We start from the raw sequence: 25,691 nt of genomic DNA, 5'->3' as shown, positions 1-25,691 counted from the left end.
ATTCAATATTTTTATATAGTGAAAGTTACAATCTTTTCATTTGTAAGGAGGCTGACCTATAACCTTATACCAAGTCAAGACAAGACCAAGTAAACCCCAATCATTTCAGTGTCCTTCAGGCTGCTGGCGAACGACTCACCCGGCACAAGTATTCTTGTGATGGGACATACTGTGATAATTAGCCGTGCTCAGTCCGTATCGGGTGTCAGGACGCTCTTGCCTTCTGGAAGGAGCTTTGGATGAAGAGTCCAGTCTACTACTGGCTCTTTTCCTAATGCTGTGACTTTGGTAGAGGAGCTGAGATGGGGCAGAATGAGCAGTGAATGTGATACCAGAAGGCCTGGCTTCCAGTGCTACCACTAACTCCACTTGAGCCTCAGTTTCCTGATATGTGAAGAACAATGGTGCTGTCTCACAGGGCTGGATAGGGGTGAGAATACTTCGTGAGATGAGAGATAAAAGCAAAATGTTTTTATTACTCACTTCGGGGAGCTTCAGTTTTCATATCTGTAAAATGAGAGTTATAGAACTAGGTTTGAAGACACTTTGCAGCTCAAAAGTAGCCTGTGATTCTGTGACTGGGGTGAAAACAGATCATCCAGATCAGATGGGATAGCAGGGGGCCTCTGGTAGCTTAAGACTCTTGGTAAGGCCACCTTCTGGAACAAGAAGTATTTTTTAAAAAGATTTTACTTATTTATTCATGAGACACACACACACACACACACACACACACACACACACAGAGGCTGAGACACAGGCAGAGGGAGAAGCAGGCTCCATGCAGGGAGCCCAACGTGGGACTCGATCCTGGGTCTTTGGGATCATGCCCTGGACTGAAGGTGGTGCTAAACCGCTGAGCCACCCAGGCTGCCCTCGAACAAGAAGTATTATGAGACCAGTGAGATCATTCAGTAGCCCTTCCTCTCTCCCTCCATCGTATCTCTCATTTTTTCTTTCTTTCTCCCATCTATCCATTCTTCTTCTACTCTCCTTTCTTCCATTCCCCATACTTGTTATAGTTCCTGGAACACTCATTCTCACCCTTCCTGGCTAACTTCTCATTCTTCAGATGTTCTTTGTCTTTCTGGGCAGTGTCCCCTTGGAGGTTTTTTCTGATCCCTCATATTCTTTGTGTGATGCTTTTCCCATGGGATCCCGTAGCATACTCACAACCCTTATCATTGCATGTGCCAGGATTATTTTAATTGTCTGCAATCCTGAATAGAATGGAAGCCTGGGGGTATAGGAGGTGTGTCTTGCTCACTGCTGTATCCCCAGAGCCCATTCTAGTGCCTGGAGCATAAGAAGTACTGAAATCCTGTTAAATGAATGAATGAATATACAGGTACTGTGCTAGGCACGGATATAGAAATAAACAAGGCAAATTCTTAGCTCTCAAGGAACTAACAGTCAGGCAACCAAGTAACTGCAATGCTGTGATGTAATAATAAACAACAGAAATCTATTCAAAATGCCAATAAATAGAGAGAGAAGAGTTTAGTGGGTCAAAGAAAGCTGTATGAGAGGGAAGTGAACTGAATCTTGAAGGATGAGCAAGAATGTGTTAATCTGAGAAAAGTAAAGGGTGTGCCAGACAGAGCAGCATGTTTATTCAGGACTTTACTCAACAAATGTTTGTTGAAGACCTAGTATGTGCTGAGCACTGCTGCAAGTGCCGACGGCATAGCCAGCACAAAGGGAAATAGCCCCTCCGGTGTCCCTCCCTGCCTCTCCCTCTCTCTGACCCACGTCATCCTGTACCTCTGCAGATCTGCCACTGTGGGTGTTTACTGCATATGGAGCCCTATGGAACAGTTGGCATACTTGATCCAAGAGAACAGGGTCCTGGCTGCTTTTGTGCTGAGGAGGACGTGAGGGTTTGTGTTTCTCAGTGTTTTGATCAAAGGCATGTTACATGAGAACGCCTTGGAAGTGTAATCTGAGTCCCCTAAGGCACCTCTCCATCTCTCTCAGGCCACAATTTGACCAAGGACTATCTTTGGCCCAACACCCCTTGCAAGGGTCAAATATTAACACAGGCATTAGCTAAAGAGAAAGAATAAAGTAAGAGAAAATACAAATGTAATAAAGTCTGGAAGAAGTTTCAAAAGTCAACCTAGTGATGATGCAGGGTTTTTAGGGGGAAGATCAGTGGAAAGAAATACAGGCAGCTATGGACAGGTGAAAGATAAATCATAAACATGTTGTTTTACGGTAAAATTAGAATTCCATTTCCAGTAAGTTTGGGATCCATTTACATAGAGTGCTAGAAAGGAAATGGTCTTCTTTGTTGTCTATTTGAGTTCTACTGATTTACCAGAGTAAGTCCCCTAGTCCTTTAAAACCAACTCTCTTTTCCAGCTGATTGGCTGGAGGGGTTGGCATAAGGTTTATAACAGAGAGAGAGAGAGAGAGAGAGAGAGAGAAGGGAAGGAAAGAAGAGGAGAGAGAGGGTAGGATGAATGTGTTATAACATGTAAAAACATTTATCTACATTTCATTTTGTCTTTTTTAGAGGGAGAGTGAGCGCGTGCGTGCGCAAGCACACACACACACACACACGTGCACAAGCAGGGCATAGGGACAGAGGAAGAGAGAGAATCTCAAGCAGACTCTGTCCTGAGCTGGGAGCCTATGCAGGGCTCAGTCTTACAACCCTGAGATCCCAATCTGAGCTGAAATCAAGAGTCAGACGATTAACTGACTGAGACACCCAGGGCCCCATCTACATTTGAATCTTTTTTTTTTTTTTTAAAGATTTTACTTATTTATTCATGAGAGACACAGATAGAGGCAGAGACACAGGCAGAGGGAGAAACAGCTGAAGGCAGATGCTTACTGATGCTTACTGATGAGCCACCCAGGCATCCCTACATTTGAATCTTTGAAGTTATATAGGTCCTAGTGCAAAGTGACTAATGACTTTACAACACACAAGAGCAGTTCTGCACTCACTCCCACATCTCCTTCCTCTGAAGCCAGCCATCTCCACCTTTTTGATGATTCATTTCATGTTTACTTATATATTTTTAAATAACATGTTTGCATCATTCCTTGAGTTTTCGTATTGACTTGTCACTATGGTAGATAAGTCACTCTGACTTATTTCTTTTTACTCCTGCCTCCCCTGCCATGTCCCAATAGAGTTATACTTTAATATCATTTAGCTCAATATTCATTTTTTTGCATTAGTGTTGTAATTGAGCCATGTAATAAACTGTGACTACTTTTCATTTTCTGTATGAAATTTAATTTTTTCCTGGCAGTAAAAAGTTTGCTAGCTTGCTTTTCTAATACTTATCAGTTATTTAACTCCAAATTTTGCCATTCTCTAAAACTCCTGTCAAGACCTTCAGGCATATCAGGCTTCCTAGTGGTTTGCAGTTTCCAGAAGGCCATCACTCATGGCTGCCTGACCTACTCCAGTGTGAACCACTGGCTCTTTATTCTAAGGTACCCAGGTGTCACTTTGCCATGATTATCTTGCTATCTTCTTGGAATCTGTAGTTTTTTGGATCTCATATCCTCTTTCACAGGTAACCCCCTCATTTTTGTGGAACACACCATCTGGGGCTGAATTAATGGGAAGCTAATTATTTGAAGCCAAGTATGTCTAAAAATATCTTTACCCTTTCACTTGATGGATAGTCGACTGGGGATAAAATTCTCAGTTGGATATAGTTTCTCTTCAGAATTTTGAGGTAATTTCTCCATTGCCTACTAGCTTCCAATATTGCTGGTGAGAAGTTGGACACCACGTTGAATTCTTCTTCTTTGCATGTTTCTTCTCCTCCATATGATTTTTTTCCTGTAAGCTGCTTTTCTTCTGTTTATTTTAGGCTCTAACTTCTACATTTTTGGCTAATAATTAAGTATGTGGATGAAAAACTGCTAAGAGTTTTTGAGGACATGAATCAAGCTTCTCATTGTAAAATTCTCTATAAGATGAGCTATTGAGGGGTGCCTGTGTGGCTCGGTCAGTTGAGCATCTACCTTTGACTCAGGTCATGATCCTGGGGTCCTGGGATCGAGTCTTGCTTTGGGCTCTCTGCTCAGCAGGGAGTCTGTTTTTCCCTCTCCCTTGTCCCTTTCCCCGGCTCTTGTGCTGTCTCTCTTTCTCACAAGTAAATAATTAAAATTTTAAAGAAACCATGTGCTTTGGGGGCCTTTTCTTCTTTATTTTTTTGGATTGTTAAGTTTTTGTTTTAATTCCAGTTAGTTATCATATAGTGTTTTTTTCTTTTATTTTTTTAAAAATTGTTTGTATATTTTTTAATGGAGTTCAATTTGCCAACGTATAGCATAACACTCAGTGCTCATCCCGTCAAGTGCCCCCCTCAGTGCCCGTCACTCAGGCACCCCAACCCCCCACCTCCTTTCCACCACCCCTTGTTCCTTTCCCAGAGTTAGGTGTCTCTCATGTTCTGTCACCCCCACTGATATTTCTCACTCATTTTCTCTCCTTTCCCCTTTATTCTCTTTCACTATTTTTTATATTCCCCAAATGAATGAGGCCATATAAAGTTTGTTCTTTTCCGATTGACTTACTTCACTAAGTATAATACCCTCTGTTCCATCCACGTTGAAGCAAATGGTGGGTATTTGTCATTTCTTTTTTTTTTTAAACATTTCTAATGGCCAAGTAATATTCCATTGTATATATAGGCCACATCTTCTTTCTCCATTCATCTTTCGATGGACAGCGAAGCTCCTTCCATAGTTTGGTTATTGTGGACATTGCTGCTATAAACATTGGGGTGCAGGTGTCTCAGTTTTTCACTGCATCTATATCTTAGGGATAAATCCCCAGCAGTGCAAATATTGGGTCATAGGGCAATTCTATTTTTAACACTTTGAGTAACCTATACACAGTTTTCCAGAGGGGCTGTACCAGTTCACATTCCCACCAACAGTGCAAGAGGGTTCCCATTTTTCCACACCCTCTCCAACATTTGTTGTTTCCTGTCTTGTTAATATTCAACATTCTCACTGGTGTGAGGTGGTATCTCATTGTGGTTTTGATTTGTATTTCCCTGATGGCAAGCGATGTGGAGCATTTTCTCATGTGCTTGATGGCCATGTCTATGTCTTTTTTTGCTGAAATTTCTGTTCATGTCTTTTGCCCATTTCATGATAAGATTGTTTGTTTCTTTGCTGTTGAGTTTAATAAGTTCTTTATAGATCTTGGATACTAGCTTTTTATCTGATAGGTCATTTGCAAATATGTTCTCCCATTCTGTAGGTTGTCTTTAGTTTTGTTGACTCTTTCTTTTGCTGTGCAGAAGCTTTTTATCTTGATTAAGTCCCAATAGTTCATCTTTGCTTTTGTTTCCCTTGCCTTCATGGATGTATCTTGCTGGAAGTTGCTGTGGCCAAGTTCAAAAAGGGTATTGCCTGTGTTCTCCTCTAGGATTCTGATAGATTCTTGACTCACATTTAGATCTTTCATCCATTTTGAGTTTATTTGTGTGTATGATGTAAGAGAATGGTCTAGGTTCATTCTTCTGCACGTGGCTGTCCCATTTTCCCAGCACCATTTATTGAAGAGACTGTCCTTTTTCAGTGGATAGTCTACCCTGCTTTGTTGAATATTAGTTGACCATAGAGTTGAGGGTCCATTTCTGGGATCTCTATTCTGTTCCATTGATCTATGTGTCTGTTTTTGTGCCAGTACCATTACTTAATGATCATAACTTTGTAGTACAACCTGAAATCTGACATTGTGATGCCCCTGGCTCTGGTTTTCTTTTTCAATATTCCCCTGGCTATTCGGGGTCTTTTCTGATTCCACACAAATCTTAAGATGATTTGTTCCAAATCTCTGAAGAAAGTCCATGGCATTTTGATAGGGATTGCATTGAATGTGTAATTCCCCTGGGTAGCATAGACATTTTCACAATATTAATTCTTCCAATCCATGAGCATGGAATATTTTTCCATCTCTTTGTGTCTTCCGCAATTTCTTTCAGAAGTGTTCTATAGTTTTTAGGGTATAGATCCTTTACCTCTTTGGTTGGGTTTATTCCTAGGTGTCTTATGCTTTTCAGTGCAGTTGTAAATGGGATTGACTCCCTAATTTCTTTCTTCAGTTTCATTGTTAGTGTATAGAAATGCCACTGATTTCTGGGCATTGATTTTGTATCCCGCCACACTGCCAAATTGATGTATGAGTTCTAGCAATCTTGGAGTGGAGGCTTTTGGGTTTTCTATGTACAGTATCATGTCATCTGCAAAGAGGGAGAGTTTGACTTCTTCTTTGCCAATTTGAATGCCTTTTATTTCTTTTTGTTGTCTGATGCTGAGGCGAGGACTTCCAGTACTGTGTTGAATAGCAGTGGTGAGAGTGGACATCCCTGTCGTGTTCCTGATCTTAGGGGAAAGGCTCCCAGTGTTTCCCCACTGAGAATGATATTTGCTGTGGGCTTTTCGTTGATGGCTTTTAAGATGCTGAGGAATGTTCCCTCTATCCCTACACTCTGAAGAGTTTTGATCAGGAATGAATGCTGTATTTTGTTAAATGCTTTCTCTGCATCTATGGAGAGGACCATATGGTTCTTGTTTTTTCTCTTGTTGATGTGATCTATCACGTTGATTGCTTTACAAGTATTGAACCAACCCTGCATCCTGGGGATAAATCCCCCTTGGTCATGGTGAATAATCTTCTTAATGAACTGTTGGATCCTATTGGCTAGTATCTTGTTGAGAATTTTTGCATCTATGTTCATCAGGGATATTGGTCTATAATTCTCCTTTTTGGTAGGTTCTTTGTCTGGTTTTCGAATTAAGGTGATGCTGGCCTCATAGAAGGAGTTTGGAAGTATTCCATCCCTTTCTATCCTTTGGAACAGCTTTAGCAGAATAGGTATGGTTTCTTCTTTAAACGTTTGATAGAATTCCCCTGGGAAGCCATCTGGCCCTGGACTTCTGCGTCTTGGGAGGCTTTTGATGACTGCTTCAATTTCCTCCCTGGTTATTGGCCTGTTCAGGTTTTCTATTTCTTCCTGTTCCAGTTTTGGTAGTTTGTGGTTTTCCAGAAATGCGTCCATTTCTTCTAGATTGCCTAATTTAATGGCGTACAGCTGCTTATAATATGTTTTTTAAATCGTTTGTATTTCCTTGGTATTGGTTGTGATCTCTCCTTTTTTCATATGTGATTTTATTAATTTGAGTCTTTTTCTTTTTAATAAAGCTGGCTAATGGTTTATATATCTTATTAATTGTTTCAAAGAACCAACTCCTGGTTTTGTCAATATGTTCTACAGTTCTTCTGGTCTCTATTTCATTGAGTTCTGCTCAAATCCTTATTAGCTCTTCTTCTGCTGGTTGTAGGTTTTATTTGCTGTTCTTTCCCCAGTTTCTTTAGGTGCAAGGTTAGCTTGTGTATTTAAATTTTTTCCAGTTTTTTTGAGGGATGCTTGTATTTCGATTTATTTCCCCCTCAGGACTGCTTTTGCTGCATCCCAAAGATTTTGAATGGTTGTATCTTCATTCTCATTAGTTTCCATGAATCTTTTAAATTCTTCTCTAATTTCCTGGTTGACCCTTTCATCTTTTAGCAGGATGCTCTTTAATTTCCATGTGTTTGAATTTCTTCCAAATTACTTCTTGTGATTGAGTTCTAGTTTCAAAGCCTTATGGCCTGAAAATATGCAGGGGACAATCCCAATCTTTTGGTATCGGTTCAGACCTGATTTGTGACCCAGTATATGGTCTATTCTGGAGAAAGTTCCATGGGCACTGAGAAGAATGTGTATTCAGTTGTGTTCGGATGCAAAGTTCGGTATGTATCTGTGAAATCCATCTGGTCCAGTGTATCATTTAAAGCTCTTGTTTCTTTGGAGATGTTGTGCTTAGAAAATCTGTCATTTGCAGAAAGTGCTGTGTTGAAGTTTCCTACTATTAGTATATGTCTTTACTTTGGTTATTGATATACTTGGCAGCTCCCACATTAGGGGCATAAATATTCATGATTGCTAGGTCCTCTCTTGTTGCATAGATCCTTTAAGTATGATAAAGTGTCCCTCTTCATCTCTTACTACAGTCTTTGGGATAAACTTATTTATCTGATATGAGGATTGCTACCTCTGCTCTCTTTTGAGGACCTTTTGAATGGTAAATGGTTCTCCACACTTTCATTTTCAGGCTGGAGGTGTCCTTAGGTCTAAAATGAGTCTCTTATAGACAGCAAAGAGATGGGTCTTGCTTTTTTACCCAGTCTGAAACCCTGTGTCTTTTGATGGGATCATTAAGCCCATTCACATTCAGGGTTACCATTGAAAGATATGAATTTAGTGTCATCATAATACCTCTTCAGTCCCTGTTTCTGTGGATTATTTCTTTGGGCGTCCTCTTTCTTTTACAGAGTCCCCCTTAATATTTCTTGCAGAGCTGGTTTGGTGGTCATATATTCTTTCAGTTTCTGCCTATCTTGGAAGCTCTTTGTCTTTACTTCTATTCTGAATGACAGCCTTGCTGGATAGAGTATTCTTGGCTGCATGTTCTTCTCATTTTGGAGCCTGAATATATCCTGCCAGTCATTTCTGGCCTGCCAGGTCTCTGTGGAGAGGTCTGCTGTTAATCTAATAGTTCTCCCCATATAAGTCAGGCATCTCTTGTCTGTTGCTGCTTTAGGGATTTTCTCTTTATCTTTGGAATTTGCAAGTTTCACTATTAAATGAGGAGGTGTTGAATGGTTTTTATTGATTTTAGGGGAGGATCTCTCTATCTCCTTGATCTGAATGCCTGTTTCCCACCCCAAATTAGAGAAGTTCTCAGCTATGATTTGTTTAAATATGCTTTCTGGCCCTCTGTCCCTCTCGGTGCCCTCTGGAACCCCAATTAAACGTAGATTTTTCCTTCTGAGGCTGTCATTTATTTCCCTCAACTGTTCCTCATGGTTTTTAAATTGTTTTTCTCTTTTTTCCTCAGCTTCCTTCCTTGCCATCACCTTGTCTTCTATGTCACTCACTCTTTCTTCTACCTCATTAACCCTTGTCATTAGGACCTTCAGCTTGGTTTGGATCTCATTTCATTGATTTTTAATTTCGGCCTGATTAGATGTAAATTCTGCAGTCATGAAGTCTCTTGAATCCTTTTTGCTTTTTTCCAGAGCCACCAGTAGCTTTATAATTGTGCTTCTGAGTTTGCTTTCTGACACCAAATTGTAATCCAAATTCTGTAACTCTGTGGCAGAGAGTACTGTTTCTGATTCTTTCTTTTGTGGTGAGTTCTTCCTTCGAGTCATTTTGCTCAGTGCAGAGTGGCTAAAAACAAGTTGTACTGTAAAAGGAAGGAAAAAAAAAAAGAAAAAACAGAAAATAATCAAGGAGGGGTACCCTCTGGTTCTATATACTGTAAATCCCTTGACTTCCCTTGGAGCTTTCCAGTGCTGCTCGGTCAACAACTTGCTCTTCCCCTGTGCTTCCAGTTGGTCTTCAGAGGGAGGGGCCTGCTGTGCTGATTCTCAGGTGTGTGCACCTGGGGGAGCTGCACCACCCCCCCGTCGGGTGCCGGGGCTCAGTGGGAGTGTTTACCCCCCTTCGGCCTCTGTCCCCTGGCAGTCCCGCCCCTCTCAGGTCCAGGGTGACACAAGGAGGAACAACACCACTGGCAGCAGCCAGCTCTCCAGCTCTAGAGTCAGCTTCCGCAGTAATTACTGCAGTTCCAGTCCGCACTGGCCTGGGTGCTCCCGGGGCGGCTGGGGTGCTGACCTGCACAGCTTGGGGGCGCCCGGTGGCAGCAGCATCCTTGCTGTCCTGGTCCCTCCCAGCCTCCGGCTGTCCCAGGGGCAGCGCAGGATCATGGGCTGTGTCCCCAGTGGCCCTGGGATCCAGGGCCTGTGCTGCTGCAATAGCGCTCCCGGGGGCAGCTCCTGAAGGCAGCAGGGCACAGCCCCCCCACCCCCAGCCTCACCCCCAGCCCCAGCCCCAGCCTGACCCACCAGCTTCCCCCTGAGGCCTCGCCAGGCCCCCACTCCAGCCCTTTCCCAGTTCGGCCCACAGTCTGTGGCGCTCCCCTCCCATCCCCGGGTGCACTTCCTGTATTAGTGACTCCTGGAGACTGGAGGCCCCACTGCCCCTCCTGCGGTTCTGCCTGAGTTCCCTGCTAAGTGCTTTTCGGTCTGGGAAGAATCCGGGGTGGATTTTTAAAGTTCCCACTTCTCCAGGGCTGGGCTTTCCTGTCCTGGAGGCTTTCGCATCCACCCCACCCCACCTAACCCAGCTCCTCGCGGGGCACCTCCCCCACTGGATTCTTTTTTTTTTTTTTTTTTCCCGCCTTCCTACCTTGTTAGAAGGGGAAACCCTTCTCTCTGTAGCGTTCAGGCTGTTCTCTCTTTAAATCTCAGGTCGAATTCATAGGTTTTCAGGATGATTTGAAAGTTATCTAGGTAAGTGGGTGGGGCCAGGTGACTTGGGGACCCTACTGTTCCGCCGTCTTGCCCCATCATGTAATGTTATATTAGTTTCAGGTGTACAGTATAGTGATTCATCACTTATACACAACGCCAAGTGCTCATCATATCAAGTGCACCCCTTCATCCCCATCACCTATTTTGCCCATCTCCCGGCGCACCCTCCCTCTGGTAACCGTCAGTGTGTTATCTATAGTTAAGACTCTGTTTCTTGGTTTGTCTTTCTTTTCCCTTCGCCTATTTATTTTGTTTCTTAAATCCCACATATGATTGAAATCGTATGATTTTTGTCTTTCTCTGACTGACTTATTTCACCTAGCATAATACTAAGTCCATTCATGTTGTTGCAAATGGCAAGATTTCATTACTTTTTATGCCCGGGTAATATTCCATTGTATGTATACTACATCTTCCTTATCCATTCATCAATTGTTGGACATTTGGGCTGCTTCCATTTCTTGGCTATTATAAATGATGCTGCTATAACTATAGGAGTGCATGTATCCCTTTGAATTAGTCTTTTTGTATATTTGGGTAAATATCCAGTAGTGAAATTGCTAAATCATAGAACAGTTCTATTTTTAACTTTCTGAGGAATCTCCATACTGTTTTCCACAGTGGCTGCACCAGTTCGCATTCCCATCAATAGTACATGAGGGTTCCTTTTTCTCTACATCCTCTCCAACGACTGTTGTTTCTCGTGTTTTTTATTTTAGCTATTCTGACAGGTGTGAGGTGATATCTCACTATAGTTTTGATCATTTCCTTCCCACATCTGCATGTGTCTGTTGACCATCTCTATGTCTTCTTTGGAAAAATGTCTGTTCATATCTTCTGTTTTAACTGGATTATTTGTTTTTGGTGCGTTGAGTTTTATAAGTTCTTTATAGATTTTGGATACTAATCCTTTATCAGGTCAGTCATTTTTTTTTAAATATTTTTTTTTATTTATTCATGAGAGACACAGAGAGAGAGAGAGAGAGGCAGAGGGAGAAGCAGGCCCCAATCAGGGTGCCTGATGCAGGACTTGATCCTGGGACTCCAGGACCATGCCCTGGGCCAAAGGCAGGCATTAAACTGCTGGGTGACCCAGGGATCCCCCAGATCAGTCATTTGAAAATATCTTCTGCCATTCTGTAGGTTGCCTTTTAGTTGTGTTGATTGCTTCTTTTGCTGTGCAGAAGTTTTATATCTTGAAGTAGTCCCAATAGTTCATTTTTACTTTTGTTTCCTTTACCTCAGAAGACATCTCGTAAGAGGGTGTTATGGCCTATCAGAGAACTTATTGCCTCTTCTAGGATTTTTATAGTTTCCTGTCTCACATTTAGCTATTTAATCCATTTTGAATTTATTTTTGTGCGTGGTGTAAAAAGTGGTCCAGTTTCATTCTTCTGCATGTTGCTATTCAGTTTTCCCAACATCACTTGTTCAAGAGACTGTCTTTCTTGTTGGATATTCTTTCCTGCTTTGTCAAACATTAATTGGCCATATAGTTGTGGGTTTGTTTCTGAGTTTTCTATTCTGTTCCACTGATATTGAGGCCTTTTCACTGGGGAATTCCAATGTCAGTAACCTTTCCCCTTGGGCTGCTGAGATTCCTCAGAGAGAGTTCTCATCTTTTGCCTGGAGCTTCATGTGAAGGCTTAACTTCTACTCTTCTGGAACCTGAGCAGGGGAAGAAGGCTTGGTTGGGAGATAGGTTCATCATATAGATGTACATTCATTTAAATCTCCCTTGTCAATAGGGTATTTCTTTCTTTAACTGTGCATTGGTTTCTCAGTCCAGAGGCTCTCTCTTGGGAATAAAACCCCAGCCTTCTGACCAGGTGATGGAAGGGGAATTGTTGGCTGTACCAAGGATTAGGGGAGGGAAAGATCTTGGCATGTAACAATTTCTTGAAAAACTCTCAAACAATTCTTATTTTAGCCACCTCACTTTTTATCCCCACTGCCACCAATCTGTAGTCTAAATCAGACTGGCTCTTGGCTTTCCCTACTACCAGTTTAGGATTCAGCTTTCTTAGCTTTGCTAAATTGGTTACGCCCGTCCTTTTGCTTTACAGCTTCTAAAATTTATTTGCTGCTTTTTCTTCTTTTATTCTCCTTGTCCTTATGGCTTTATGTATTTTTTTTTAATCTTTCTACTGTTATTTTAGTAGGGTTTGGAGTGGGACCAGAATCATATGCATATGTTCAATCTGCTATCTTCACCCAGAAGCCCAGAAAACTTTTAAATTGAGGGTAAAGAGATGCTATTCCTATTACTGAATCTTGAACATTAATTGAAGCCAGAAAATTAGCAACCAGATAGCATAAAGTTTCAAAGCTTAGATGCTGGAATTAAGCCTGGGATTGAACCCTTTGTCTGTCACTTGCTGGGTTTCTGATCTTTTGACATTTACCTAACCTCTACTAGCCTCAGTATTTTTTAACAGTACAATAGAGATAATAATCAGGTCCCTTTTGAGATTTTAAAAAAAGATTTTATTTATTTATTTGAGAGAGCGAGAGAGCACAAGAGTGGAGAGGAAGAAGCAGGCTGCCCATCAAGCAGTGAGCCTGATGCAAGGTTTGATCCCAGGACTCCAGGATCATGACCTGAACGGAGGGCAGCTGCTTAACCCACTGAGCCATCCAGATGTCACTCCTTTTTGAGATTAAAGTACATATACATCTATGATGTGCTTTTTACATTGTCTAAGTTCTAGAACTTTGCTCAATAAATTGAGGGAACTTTGGTGCCCATGATAAGACAGTCAGCAAAGATAAACCATAGTAAACAACTTTATGACCTTCTGATTGCATGTTATTGAGCACCCATTAAAGACCAGGCGCTGTGCTGGACACTAGGTATATCTTGGAGAACAGAATACACAAAAGGTTAGCTTTTGAAGAGTTTAGAGCAATAAATAAGCAAAGTAAACATATATTTAAAATTTGTGCTAAGTGCTATAAAGGAAAAGAACAGAATGCTGTGAAGGAGAATAACCAGGGAGAATTATTTTGGGTCTGTCTGTTGGGAAAAGCTTTTAATAACTGAGAATATTACTTATGACAAATCCAGATAAATATTATAGTGGATCAATAAAGTGCACATACTTTTTAGCTAGTCAAGGTAAATTAATATTAACATGCAACACATAGGGCAGAGGGATTAGAGATGTGATTTTTCTGTCAAGTCATTTAACTTCTCTTGGCCTTAATTTTCTCATCCATAAAACAGATTGGACAGAATAATCTCTCAACTCACAGCTTCTACAATTCCATACAAACTTAGGATGGTAAGAATATTATAAATGAGGTTAATTGTAGACAGAACAAACTTTTCCCCATTTATTCCCCATTATATAGTTTTATCACTGAATTTATTTTATTTTATTTTTTAGTAAAACATAAAAATCATTCAACATGATTGAAGGAAGAAGTGAAAGAATCTTTCCCCTCCTTCCCCAGCCACCAAGGACTCCACAGCTTTGGTCCTAGCTAACTCAGAGGTCTTCTGTAGCGTGCCTCCATTCATTCTGAGCACATGATGTTATGGTCTCTAGGATGAAAAACATAACTAGAAGACCAGAAGGTAAGTGACAAAATGTTAATAGTGTTTAGTGTTGCTATTTTCAACTTAATTGTTTCCTCCTAATATTTCTCTTTTTTCCCCCTGCAATTTGCTCATATTACTTTTATAATCAGGAAAATGAATTTTATTTAAACAAATAAGGCTTGGTGTAATGAATAATAACAAATATACTTTATCTCTTTTTTTTTATTCTTAAGGAGAGGAGAGCTATTCATTTGATAAAAAGTTTGTGTGTTGATAGTTTTTTTTATTAAAGATTTTATTTATTTATTCATGAGAGACACAGAGAAAGAGAGGGAGAGGCAGAGACATAGGCAAAGGGTGAAGCAGGCTCCATGCTGGGAGCCGGACATAGGCCTCGATCCCGGGACTCCAGGATCATGCCCTGGGATGAAGGTGGCGCTAAACCGCTGAGCGACCCGGGCTGCCTCATGTGTAGATAGTTCTAACTAGTAATTATATTTTGCTGCAACCAAATTATCTGTGACAATTTTGTCTACAGATGGTTTTTAAAAACATGACAGCCAGTCTGTATTTCAATTTTTGATAATCATGTAATGTATTCATAAAAGAAAGTACTGGCCTTTATCAGCAAGATCTTCCTTTGTATGATGAGTATGGGGGCAGACTTCATGGAAAACAAAAATTTCTCTGATATCCTTCAGTAATTAATAGAGTCGCAGATTCATTATCCTTAGAAAAGAATGGACGATTGAATATTCTGTCTTCTCTCCTTATCTAATGTTTTTCTTATTTTTAATCTTAGTTTTGTTTTGGTTTTATTACTTTCTAGGAATCATAGGAAGGTCAGTAGTATAAACATATTCCCATTGAATGATCCATGTTGGATTCCCCCGTATCAAATGATACCAGAACTCTCCTAATTCTTCAAGAAGTTCAGGTAGAGATTTATTATGTAATATTGTTCATGAAATTAAAAAAAAACCATTCCATTTACTTATTTGAGAGACAGAGCACAAGCAGGAAGGAGAGGGAGAGGGAGGCTCCCCGCTAAGCAGGGAACCTCACGTGGGGCTTGGTTTCAGGACTCTGAGATCATGACCTGAGCCAAAGGCAGCCACTTAACCCACTGAGCCCCCCAGGTGCCCCTGTTGTTCATGAAACTTCAAGGGACTGAGGATGTTCCATGAATGATGTAGATTGGATCAGTGCCTGGGTGCTATGGAGTTACCACCAAGGTTTGTGAGTTTTTTTTTAAAGATTTTATTTATTTACTTGAGAGAGTAAGAGTGAGAGAGAGAGAGAGAGAGCACAGAGGGAAAGGAAGAAGCAGATTCCCTGCTGAGTCAGGCTCAATCCCAGGATCCCGAGATCATGACCGGAGCTGAAGGCAGACACTTAACTGAGCCACCCAGGTGCCCCCAAGATTAATGAATTCTTATTCATATCAAGCACAGCCTATGGTCTGGATACATGACACTTATCACTATTTTTTAAATATTTATTGATGCTATAGAATTCATTTAAAGCTATTAAGACTTTTTTTTCAGTATGCATTTTGTTGATAAATATTTTCTTAAAGTTTAGGAAACGTTTTTCCAGTGAAAAGAGCATGATATGGAATATGTATCTTTGAATGACTATAAATATTGTTTTCATATATAAAGGGTAAGAGTCCATCCCTACCTGACCATTTAACTATTTGTATGGACCATTTAATTTTCCTCATTTGAAAAACAGAGAATACAGTACAACCTGTATTTATTCCTCTAGGAATTTCATGAGTCTCGAGTGCTTTGAAGAAACCACATACTTTGAGAGGTGCCTGGGTGGCTCAGTTGGTTACGTGTCTGCCTTCCACTCAGATCATGATCCCAGGGTTCTGGAATGGAGCCCCATGTCCAGCTTCCTGCTCCACAGGGAGTCTGCTTCTCCTTCTACTCCTCCCACCCTCCTCAACCCCCCTAAATCCTGCTCTTTGTCTCTCTCTCTCAAATAAATAAATAAAAAGTTTTAAAAAAGAAGCCACATACTTTGAAAGTATCAGATGTCACTGTGATGACAGTTATTATCACCATTGTCCACATAATACCACATAATAATTTGAAGCATAATGAGAGAATTGAAAAAAATAAAGATGCACCTACCTTACTACCTCAGGGTTAGGAAATGAGGTTCACGTTTTTTTATTTTAAAGTGCATTAAAGTTTTAGTTTTTGTTGTTTACCTTAGTAATAATTTGTTTAAAAAATAGAAGTGAAATTTCTGGGTCAGCATGACAGAATGAGTACATGCAGAAATCTCCACCTTCTGTTCTAAATGCATAGGAATGTGAGATAAAATATTAAATAATATATATAATCACATTGGAAAAACTTCTATGGACAAACGCAGAGAGGGAAACTATGGAGATAAGCGAGTCCTGAAGACTTCGTGGTGCTTGGGAAGCTGGGATTGAGGCAGAGCAGTGGCATCCTTGCCTTCATGAGATCAAGCACGAAACATGCCCCAATCAGGAAAGGATGGAGATGTAGTCCTCTTCTTCCATATGGAGACAAGGGATATTTTCTTTGCTCTCAAATATCACCTGTGTCCTACAAACATGAAGACATGCATGAAGACAATCAGTGTCATGAGAAACAGTCATAAATCCATAAATAAGAAAATTCATAACTAAAGAAAGAACACTAACAGAATAGTCTAGAAAGGCCTTAAAGTTTAAAACTGTCAAAAAATATCATCAGAAAGCAGAATCATACTCCATATGATAATATGATTAGGAGTTTATATGAGCAGAAGAGTCATACATGAAAATGAACTTATGGGAAATCTTGGAAATAGAATATAGTCATAAAATTTAAAAATAGAAAGGATGGCCTAAACAGTAATTTTGAAAGAGCCAAAGAGAGGGATAATGAATTGGAGGATAGAACAAAAGGAGTTTTCCAGGATGCAAAGACAAAGAGATGTGAGAAATATGGAAGATAGAAATGGGATGCAGGACATTAAAAAAAGTTAAAATCTTAGGAATCAGGGCACCTGGGTGGCTCAGTGGTTGAGCATCTGCCTTTGGCTCAGTTCATCATCCCAGGGTCCTGGGATTGAGTCTCACATTGGGGTCCCCACAGGGAGCCTGCTTCTCCCTTTGCCTATGTCTCTGTCTTTCTGTGTCTCTCATGAGTAAATGAATAAAACCTTTTAAAAAATCTTAGAAATCACTATAGAGAAAGAACCAGTAGTATACTCCTCAGTCATAGCAATAGAAGCTGAAAAAGAATTCAGTTATTGCTTCAAAGTACTGAGAGAAAATAAATGAAAACTTAAAATTTGATACTTGGAAAAATTACAAAAACATTAAATGGACAATTTTCTAGTAATATAATAAATTGCCAGAATCAACCTAAGAATAAATAGAAAACCTATTAAATGGGAACTATAACCATGAAAAATCATGAAATAAGTAGTCAAAATTTTCCTCTCATACTCCAGAAAGGTCACCAGGGCCATATGGTTTAGGAAGTGGTGGTTGCAAATCTTAAAAAGAAAAAAAAGATAATGCCTATTTTACACAAACTGTTTTTGGAGAAGGAAGAAAGGCAGCAGCCTGCTATCAGGCTAGCATAATCTAGATGCTAAATCTAAAAGATTTAATTATAGAACTTGGACTGTATCCCAAACTCATAGCAGCTGTTTCATCTGGGGAGATGGAAAGGAGCATAGCATTGATGGTTCAATGGGACCTCAGCTTTATCAATCATATTTTAATCCCCTTATTTAAAAAAGACATGAAGCAATAATATGACAAGGATATTAAGAATTGTTAATTTTGTGTGGTAGGCACATTTAAATTATTTTTTACATTTCTAACTTTTAAAGTTTCCTTCTAAAAAATCTACAACAAATTACTTTGCTGTTCAGCTTCAATAGGGAGAAAATCACCCCTTTATTTTTTAAAGATTTTATTTATTTATTCATGAGAGACACACACAGAGAGACAGAGACAGAGAGAAAGAGAGAGAGAGACACAGAGAGAGGGGCAGAGACACAGGCAGAGGGAGAAGCAGGCTCCATGCAGGGAACCCGATGTGGGACTCAATCCTGGGCCTCCAGGATCACGCCCTGGGCCGAAGGCAGGCACCAAACCACTGAGCCAACCAAGGAACCCCCCAAATCACCCCTTTAAAGCATATTAAAATGTACCAACCTAAAAAACAGCTGTCAGACCTGGCCAAGGATAAGAAGCCTAGAATGTATTATTTTTAGATCAATAAATCCTGAGTAGTTCAAATTACTCCGGGTCTTGTGAACATTATCATCTTTTCTCATGTAAATTACTGAAAGGTTAGAGAGTTTTACTTATTTATTTATTTGTATTATTTTATTTTTAAAAAGATGTATTTATTTATTTTGGAGAGAGATGTAGAGTGTGTGTGAGCAGGAGGAGGGGCAGAGGGAGGAGAGAGTCCTAAGCAGATGCCACACTGAGCAGGGGGCCTGATGCAGGACTTGATCTCATGACCCTGAGATTATGGTCTGAGCCAAAGCCAAGATCCCACACTTAACCAACTGCACCACGCAGGCTCCCCGAGAGGTTTATTTTGAAAACATTCATTGGCCAATGACTCTCCAGAGTTGAACAGTTATTAACCAACCATTTTTGAATTCAGACATATTTTTATCCAACAAATTTCAGTGGGGGTGCCCACTACATTCTTTGTGCTACCTGACTCAGCAGTGCATCTACAGGGAGAGAGATCTGATCCCTGTTCTTTTTTTTTTTTTTTAGATTTTGTATTTATTCTGAGAGAGAGAGAGAGAGAGAGAGAGAGAGAGAGGCAGAGACACAGGCAGAGGGAGAAGCAGGCATCATACAGAGAGCCTGATGTGGGACTCCATCCAGGGTCTCCAGGATCACGCCCTGGCCTGCAGGTGGCGCTAAACCGCTGCGCCACGGGGGCTGCCCCTGATCCCTGTTCTTAAGTTGGGAAGATGGACAAGAAGGTCCATGCTGACAGTAGAGTGGAATTAGTAGTGTGTACAGCGCCGTGGATTCTAACCCTAGAGATCAGGGATGTTTGATTCCAGTACTAGTGTTAATCATCAAACAAAAATAAAAAATGTTGAGTGGAGGGCGAAAGGCTGTTTTAGTCCAAGGGAATGGCATTCACACATAGAGAGAACATCCCAAGGACTGCAAGTTTGGGATTGCTGCACAGGACGGCAGTGAGTTTAGAAGCTAGATTGTGGTAGGCTCCTGTCTCTGCAGCTGAAGATTTTGAACTTCATCTGGGAATTACAGGAAATCACTGACACACAAAACAGTATGCTCTCTATCTGGAGTCCAGAGAAGTCCATTTCTACTCTGACCTCCGTGGAAGGATAATTGGGGGGAAGTGCAGTATGCTACACTGTCTGTGCAAGGGTGCTGATGCAGGAGGGCCTGAGCGTGAGCCTGAGCCATACATAGGGCTGCATTCCAACATATGTCAGTACCTGTCTTATGTCCCGATAGAGCAGACCTGAGAGATAGTGATTGGCTCTGGGAATTTAGCCACCTGCCGAGAGACAATTCATTCTAAGAAAAGAAAAGTTTAGTATCAAATGTATAGTGGTGGAAAGGAAGTGGTGAGTCTGAGGTAACAAGATGCCTATTCCTTCCCCTATGAACTCGTGACTGGGAAGACACTGGAGTGAGAGCAAGGAAGTGTTCCTCTGGTATTCCTCAACAGTGTGTAATGCACAAAAAGGCACACTTCCCCACTGCCCCTCTTCATTTTTCTCCAGAAATGAGTGTAACTCTGGTACCACGGTGGTCAAAGTCTGTGGTACCCAGCAGAGGTGGCTGCAGAGGAAAGGAGTCTCATAGGCACAAGACAAGGGAAGCCGTGGTGGTGCTTGGGAGATGCAGTTGTCCACAGCGGAAGTGACAGGCATGTCTTATGCTTGTGTTGGCACTCAGTGGGAGTTGGTTGACAGGTAAGGGCAGGGTGGGTGCTGTAACATCTAGCAAAGTGGGGTGGAGCGGGAGAAGAGGAAGAAAAAGTTAGCTGGCTGGAGTTTTGTTAGTGCAAAAGGGGTACCCCCATTAGGACACAGATATAATTGGCCTGAGGTGTGGGGGCCCCCTTTCCTCTTCTACTCTGGCAACTGAAGGCAAGAACCAGCAAGATACAAGCTAAAGAGGATGCCTGAACCACTTCTCTCAGATAAGCTGCCCCAATTCCCAGAATACTAGCCCCTGGCAACTTCACATCACTTACTGTAAAAGTGTAAAAGGTTAGGTTACTCCCCACACTCTAGAACAAGTGCCCAATTGCTCTCAGAGATAGTACATCCCTCATCCAAAAGGAAACCTAGCCTGCCGCTTGCATCCAGCTAATCTTCTACATTGCTGCAACGAGGCGCTTTGGTTTTATCATTGCCTTCACAGAGAGCAGAGTTAGGTTTTCATGATTCTTCACAACTCTGTTCTCTCTGCTTTCATAGCCATAGCTAAAGCCAAATGAACTCGTTCACAAAGAACGAGCAATTTCATCTGATCCTTATTATTCGTGTTGAAATTGCGATTGTGTTATTCTGACTGACAGGTTCTCAAAAGAGATTCAGTGAAATCCTCGATCAAATTCACTAGGAAACAGAAGGTTTCAAGTAGGCGTGCCTGGCTAGTGTCCCCGAGCGGCTCAGTAACAGCACATCAAAAGACTGCTGAATTCTTATTTCCCATCAGAAAAATAACAAAGCCAATCTGAAATATGGGAATGTTTTGAGGGCAGATGGAATTAGCCTAGTAGTAAACACATTTTTTGGCTGCTTCTTTTTTCTCCCCGGTTGCTATGTTTAATGCGCTGAAAGAAAGCTGTTTGCTTGCAGAATCTTATTATAGAGCAGAAATACACTTGTTCCAGAGAAGAGGAATTTAATCGGTTCCAAGTCGAATGATGTTAACAGGTGTCATCTCACCAACCCAGGACTTGAAATAGGTTTTTATAAAAAGGACTAATACATATTTTTCTGGCTCTCGCTCCCACCTGTTATATAAGACCGCATGCTCCTGTCATGGTCCTCCTGATGGTTTCCAGCAACTTGAGGAGGTGGTTCACATGGACTCATGCACAAGTGCTGTTGGCTACCACACAGTGCTTGGCTTTTCCCTGCTTTTTAGCTTAAGCTACTCTCGCTGCTATTTGCTACTAAGGCCTGCAGAGCTTAATACGAACTGCAACTTGGTCTTGACTGGTGTTTTTGCTTCTGCCGGGCTCTGCGACGCCGGCAGAAGGAAGTAACATCGCTGGTTCTGTGGATATGCTGAGGTCCGCGAGATGGCACAGGTGGAGGGAGAATCTCTCTCTCTCCGGCTCAGTGCTACACGCTGTTGAGGTTAATTGTTCAAAGAGGTATGGAGTTTTGAGCCATAGTTCTGTCTCCTCTAGGGCCCAGACTCCAAGCTAGAGTGAAGCAGGATGGCTAATATGTGGGTACGGTGACCACAGGAATGTGCCTCTCACTGACAGCAATGCCATCAAGGTGGATGCCCCCTGAAATCATAATCACATCTGCACCGAAGCCGTGCACCCCATGGGCTGCTCCCAGTCAATGATTGAGCATAAGACGAAGGCCATCTCATCCCTGGGGGACACGAGATGTCTCTGACATGTGACTGACTTGAAGCTGATCAAACTTTCCTTAGAACTGAACTGCAGTCTGAGATGCTCCTACCCAACCTCCCTTTTCTTTTTCCCTTTTTCTCTTGCTGTTTGATGACTTTCTCAGTTTCTCTCTCCCTCCATATTTTTTCTCTCAGGAATTTCTCCTGATATATTTTTCTTTTGCATATTTAGTTCCATCTTGGCATCTACATCTCACAGGACCTGGCTAACCAGTGAATTTGTGTTATGTACAGTGGGATGACTATGTCTTCTTCCTGTTGCTGAGCCACGTATATCTTTTTGGTCACTTTCCTTCAAAGGAGTTTTCTCTTCCAGGTTGTGTCTAGATCCTTTTATGAATAGGTTTGACATTGACCTCAACATCCTCCACTTGTGTTTGCCGGGCAGGCTCAGACATGTCTGGGTCTCAGTAGGGGATGTGATGCAATGGAGGTGCAGACTGAGCCCCGTGCTATACATTCTAGAGCATCTATTATGATACTTCATTGTTTCGATGCACAGCTAGAGAACAAAAGAAATAAAAGAAACCATCCCTGCCTTTGAAATTAAAATCCAGTTAGTGAGTGAAAAAGTCACACGTGTGCCAGAAGGAATTGAGAATACAGATAATGTTCATTACTTTTTGAAGGACGTGGAGAGAGCTTCAAGAAATAGGGTTTCCTCTTTCTCTGGGTTAGTACTTGTGTGTTTAGGATAATGAAAAAGCATAGCAGAAAGTGGTTTCTTTCCTTCTGAGCAGCTCCACAAGAAGCTGGATGTGAAGATGTGAAGGTGAGAAAGGCATCGTCCTCATCATCATACTCATTACTGTGATGTGCTAAGAGCTTATCACCTTTCATCAGGCCTTGCTGATTTCTCCCGTCGTGTGGTAGACTTGACATAGAAGCCATGGACTGCCTCAAGGTGTTCCCTTTTTGCTAAGTAAAAAGGTGGTTGAAAATAGGGATTTAAATGAGGAATAAGCAGGCACAAGGGCTCAGCCCTGATTCTCAAAGGGTGTGCTGTGCCGCAGATGTCTAGTGGCGGTGAGGCGGGGAGGGTGCGGAAGTGCCAAGTGGATCACCAGGACCGACGTCAGTGTGAACACTATTTACTTGGCTTTTTTGGCCCTTGGCTGAATTCTACATTAATAGGCATGGAAATAACGTCAAAGGTTTTTCAGTACGTCTTTTGTTGATGGGTAGAATAGTACCTTAAAAGAAAGTTGATAGGGGATGAGTGCTGTTAAGTCATGGGAATTCCTCCCAGAAAGGAAAATATTAACAGACTTTAAGGAAGGTTAATTGAAAGGGATGCATTTGCTTTGGCACTGAGGTTTGAAATCTTGTTTTTTTGTTTTGTTTTGTTTTTGTTTTTATTTTGTTTGAAATCTTATTATTCTCGGTTTCTTAAATGGGAGACAGTAATGTTGCTGTTGTTGTTGTTTTAAGAGACCTGCAAATCCTCAAGGCTGAACTCTCCCATAGGCATTTGAATAGTTGTCAGGTGACTTTGGGTGGTTTGCATACTTTTCTGGAGAGGGTTAGATCAAACTAATAAGAAGCTAAATTCTCAATGTAATCACACTCTCCTGTGACATCACAGGATAAGCCACTAGTATGCAGAAGCTTCTGAAGCCTCTATCTGGGAATTTGTCAATGCACTGGGCAGAGTTGTCCCTGGTATAAATTGGATAAACTCAAACAGGACAACCAAGTAGACAAATGGAACTGACTCATGATGAAGCAGTAGGATTTTCCCTCCCGGTTACGTTGAAATTGACCAATTCAACCAAACTGGCAGCGTTGGTGAGCTGTTTTGGAATATGATTAACACTTCCCCATTGTATTTAATGTTTTAAATGTTTTACAGCAAATTCTATTTGAACATGTACAAAATAAATGTTTGTCTGCTAAATACAAGCTTTTTTTTTTTTTTTTTTTGTGGGGGCGTAGTACTTGGTTTATTTCTGATGCAGGGGAATCTCGGGACAGTGGCAGGTTCCGGGCTGAGGGGGTGGGTGTCGGGGACGGAGCTAGAACTCCACCTTGCTGGTGGGGAAGGCCTCGTCCTGCATGGACACGGTGCTGTTGCTGCCCAATCACATGGTATAGTATGAATTTGATTCTATGTGAATCAAAAAAGATAAAGGTTTTCCAAGTATCAGATTCCTTTACCAAAAATATCTTGGGAATTTGAGATTGTGTCTGTGCAGCCTGAACATGAATAGAAAGTAGCAGAATGGATTTTTCCCCCCATTGGGTGGGGAGATTAATGGCTAATAGTAATTTTCTTTATGATTTAGTATTTTCAAATGTCCTCTAATAAATATATAACTTTTTGATTGTCCCTAAAATAATTTTGAGTGGATTAAAAAAAGGTCCGGGTGTGGCTTGGTGACGGGAAAACACTCCCAGCGTTTGAAACGAGCTGGCAAGGGCTCCGAGGCAAAAGACAGAAATCTGACTACATTCAAGGGGTTTGCCAGATGGCAACAAATCAGTGCCAATGTTCGATTGAGCTATAATTATTATATACTATCTGTCACTTTACCAAGCTATCTTTTTACAAGGCATGTGGTGACAGAATGTTGTCTTAACATTTTCTTTCATTGAGTGTATGTTGAAAATGAAGAAATGGATGGAAAGTCTTCCTTTTAGAAACATCTCTGGAGTATGAGGCACGGTAGGGAGAGGTTTGACTATGAACACAACTCTACAGGGAATTTTGCTGGTTTATGCCTTCTGGGAATGCTTTATTTTGATTGACCCTAACCGGGAATTCAGAGGGGGTTTGCTCTAGTATCTGTAAGGAAGAGATTTGCTGAGCAAACACAGTTGCTGGGGTCCTATTGAAAGTGCTTCACTGATATACTTTCCAGTTCAGTTAAGTACTTCAGGGGCTCCACTCACCTCCAGACATCTGAAATGTTGATTGTAAGCTCATTGTAACAGCCTAGTTTTAGTTAGTGTTTGTAATAGAAAGTTATACAAGTCTATTTCTTGCAAGTAGGTTCCATTACTCACGATCGCACTAGTTTCAACCAGGTCTCCTTTTACCCTCTAGGTCTCTCCCAAGGATTGAGTTTTGCTGTATGAGTTTGCTGCAGTATTAGTTTACCGACAGAGAGATATAAACCATGGCTTCCACAGCTGTTTCAGATGAAACTGTATATTAATGTGTAAACTTCCAAAATACAGCTTAGCTGGAATGTTATGCAGAGCAGGTGACTGAGGAGATAGCTTTCACTGCTTGGACGAAGGTCAGTTTTGAAGGAGCTAGAGATGTCTGTTGAATTCTGGTGCCTGTGTGGTTTGGGAGGTGCATGTGCAAGGCAGAGAGCTCTTCTCATTTCAAATAGTTAAGGATATGGGTGGTGAAATGAAGTTGTATTTTTTTTTTAATTTATTTATTCAGAGAGAGAGAGACTGAGAGGCAGAGACACAGGCAGAGGGAGAAGCGGGCTCCATGCAGGGAGCCTGACGCGGGACTCGACCCTGGGTCTCCAGGATCAGACCCCGGGCTGCAGGCGGCGCTAAGCCGCTGCACCACCAGGGGTGCCCCTGAAGTTGTATTTTTAAAAAAGATTTTATTTATTTATTCATGAGAGACACACAGAGAGAGGTAAAGACATAGGCAGAGGGAGAAGTAGGCTCCCCATAAGGAGGCTGATGTGGGACTCCATCCCAGGACCCCAGGATCATGCCCTGAGCCGAAGGCAGATGCTCAACCACTGAGCCACCCATGCATCCCAAAGTCATTTTTTTTTTTTTTACATTCTCACATGATAAGTAGGGAAAGTGGCCAAATTCAGCACTGATCTGTTAATATTAATCTATCACTCTGGTTTTATGATGTTCGAAACACATGTTAGAGCTATTCATGAAGATGTAAAAGATAAATTTTAAATGCATATCAGTTGTGCCTGAAGTCAACTGGAAGGGAAGACTTTAAGTCCCTGTGGTGTTAGTACAAATAGGCAGCCAAAGGACTAGAGTCTTAGTCAACAGACTTCTATATTCCCCCTAAACACAAATAGCCTCAAACTTTTGGAGGTTGTTCCTTTGACATGTTTCATCAGTGACATCACGGT

The 25,691-nt window shown here is 41.4% G+C and overlaps 1 long non-coding RNA gene across 1 annotated transcript; it reads left to right on the top strand.

Moving 5' to 3' along the window:
- The first annotated feature begins 211 nt into the window (after positions 1–211).
- Positions 212–19,918, top strand: LOC140630891 (uncharacterized). The gene is made up of 3 exons (XR_012028578.1): positions 212–430; positions 13,801–13,991; positions 19,737–19,918. It is a non-coding gene; the product is annotated as an uncharacterized lncRNA (long non-coding RNA).
- The last annotated feature ends 5,773 nt before the right edge of the window (positions 19,919–25,691 follow it).

The sequence above is a fragment of the Canis lupus genome, chromosome 3 (genome assembly GCF_048164855.1).
Source record: "Canis lupus baileyi chromosome 3, mCanLup2.hap1, whole genome shotgun sequence".
NCBI lineage: Eukaryota > Metazoa > Chordata > Mammalia > Carnivora > Canidae > Canis > Canis lupus.
Note: the sequence above shows the minus strand (reverse complement) of the source record. Positions and strands in the feature narration are given on the sequence as shown.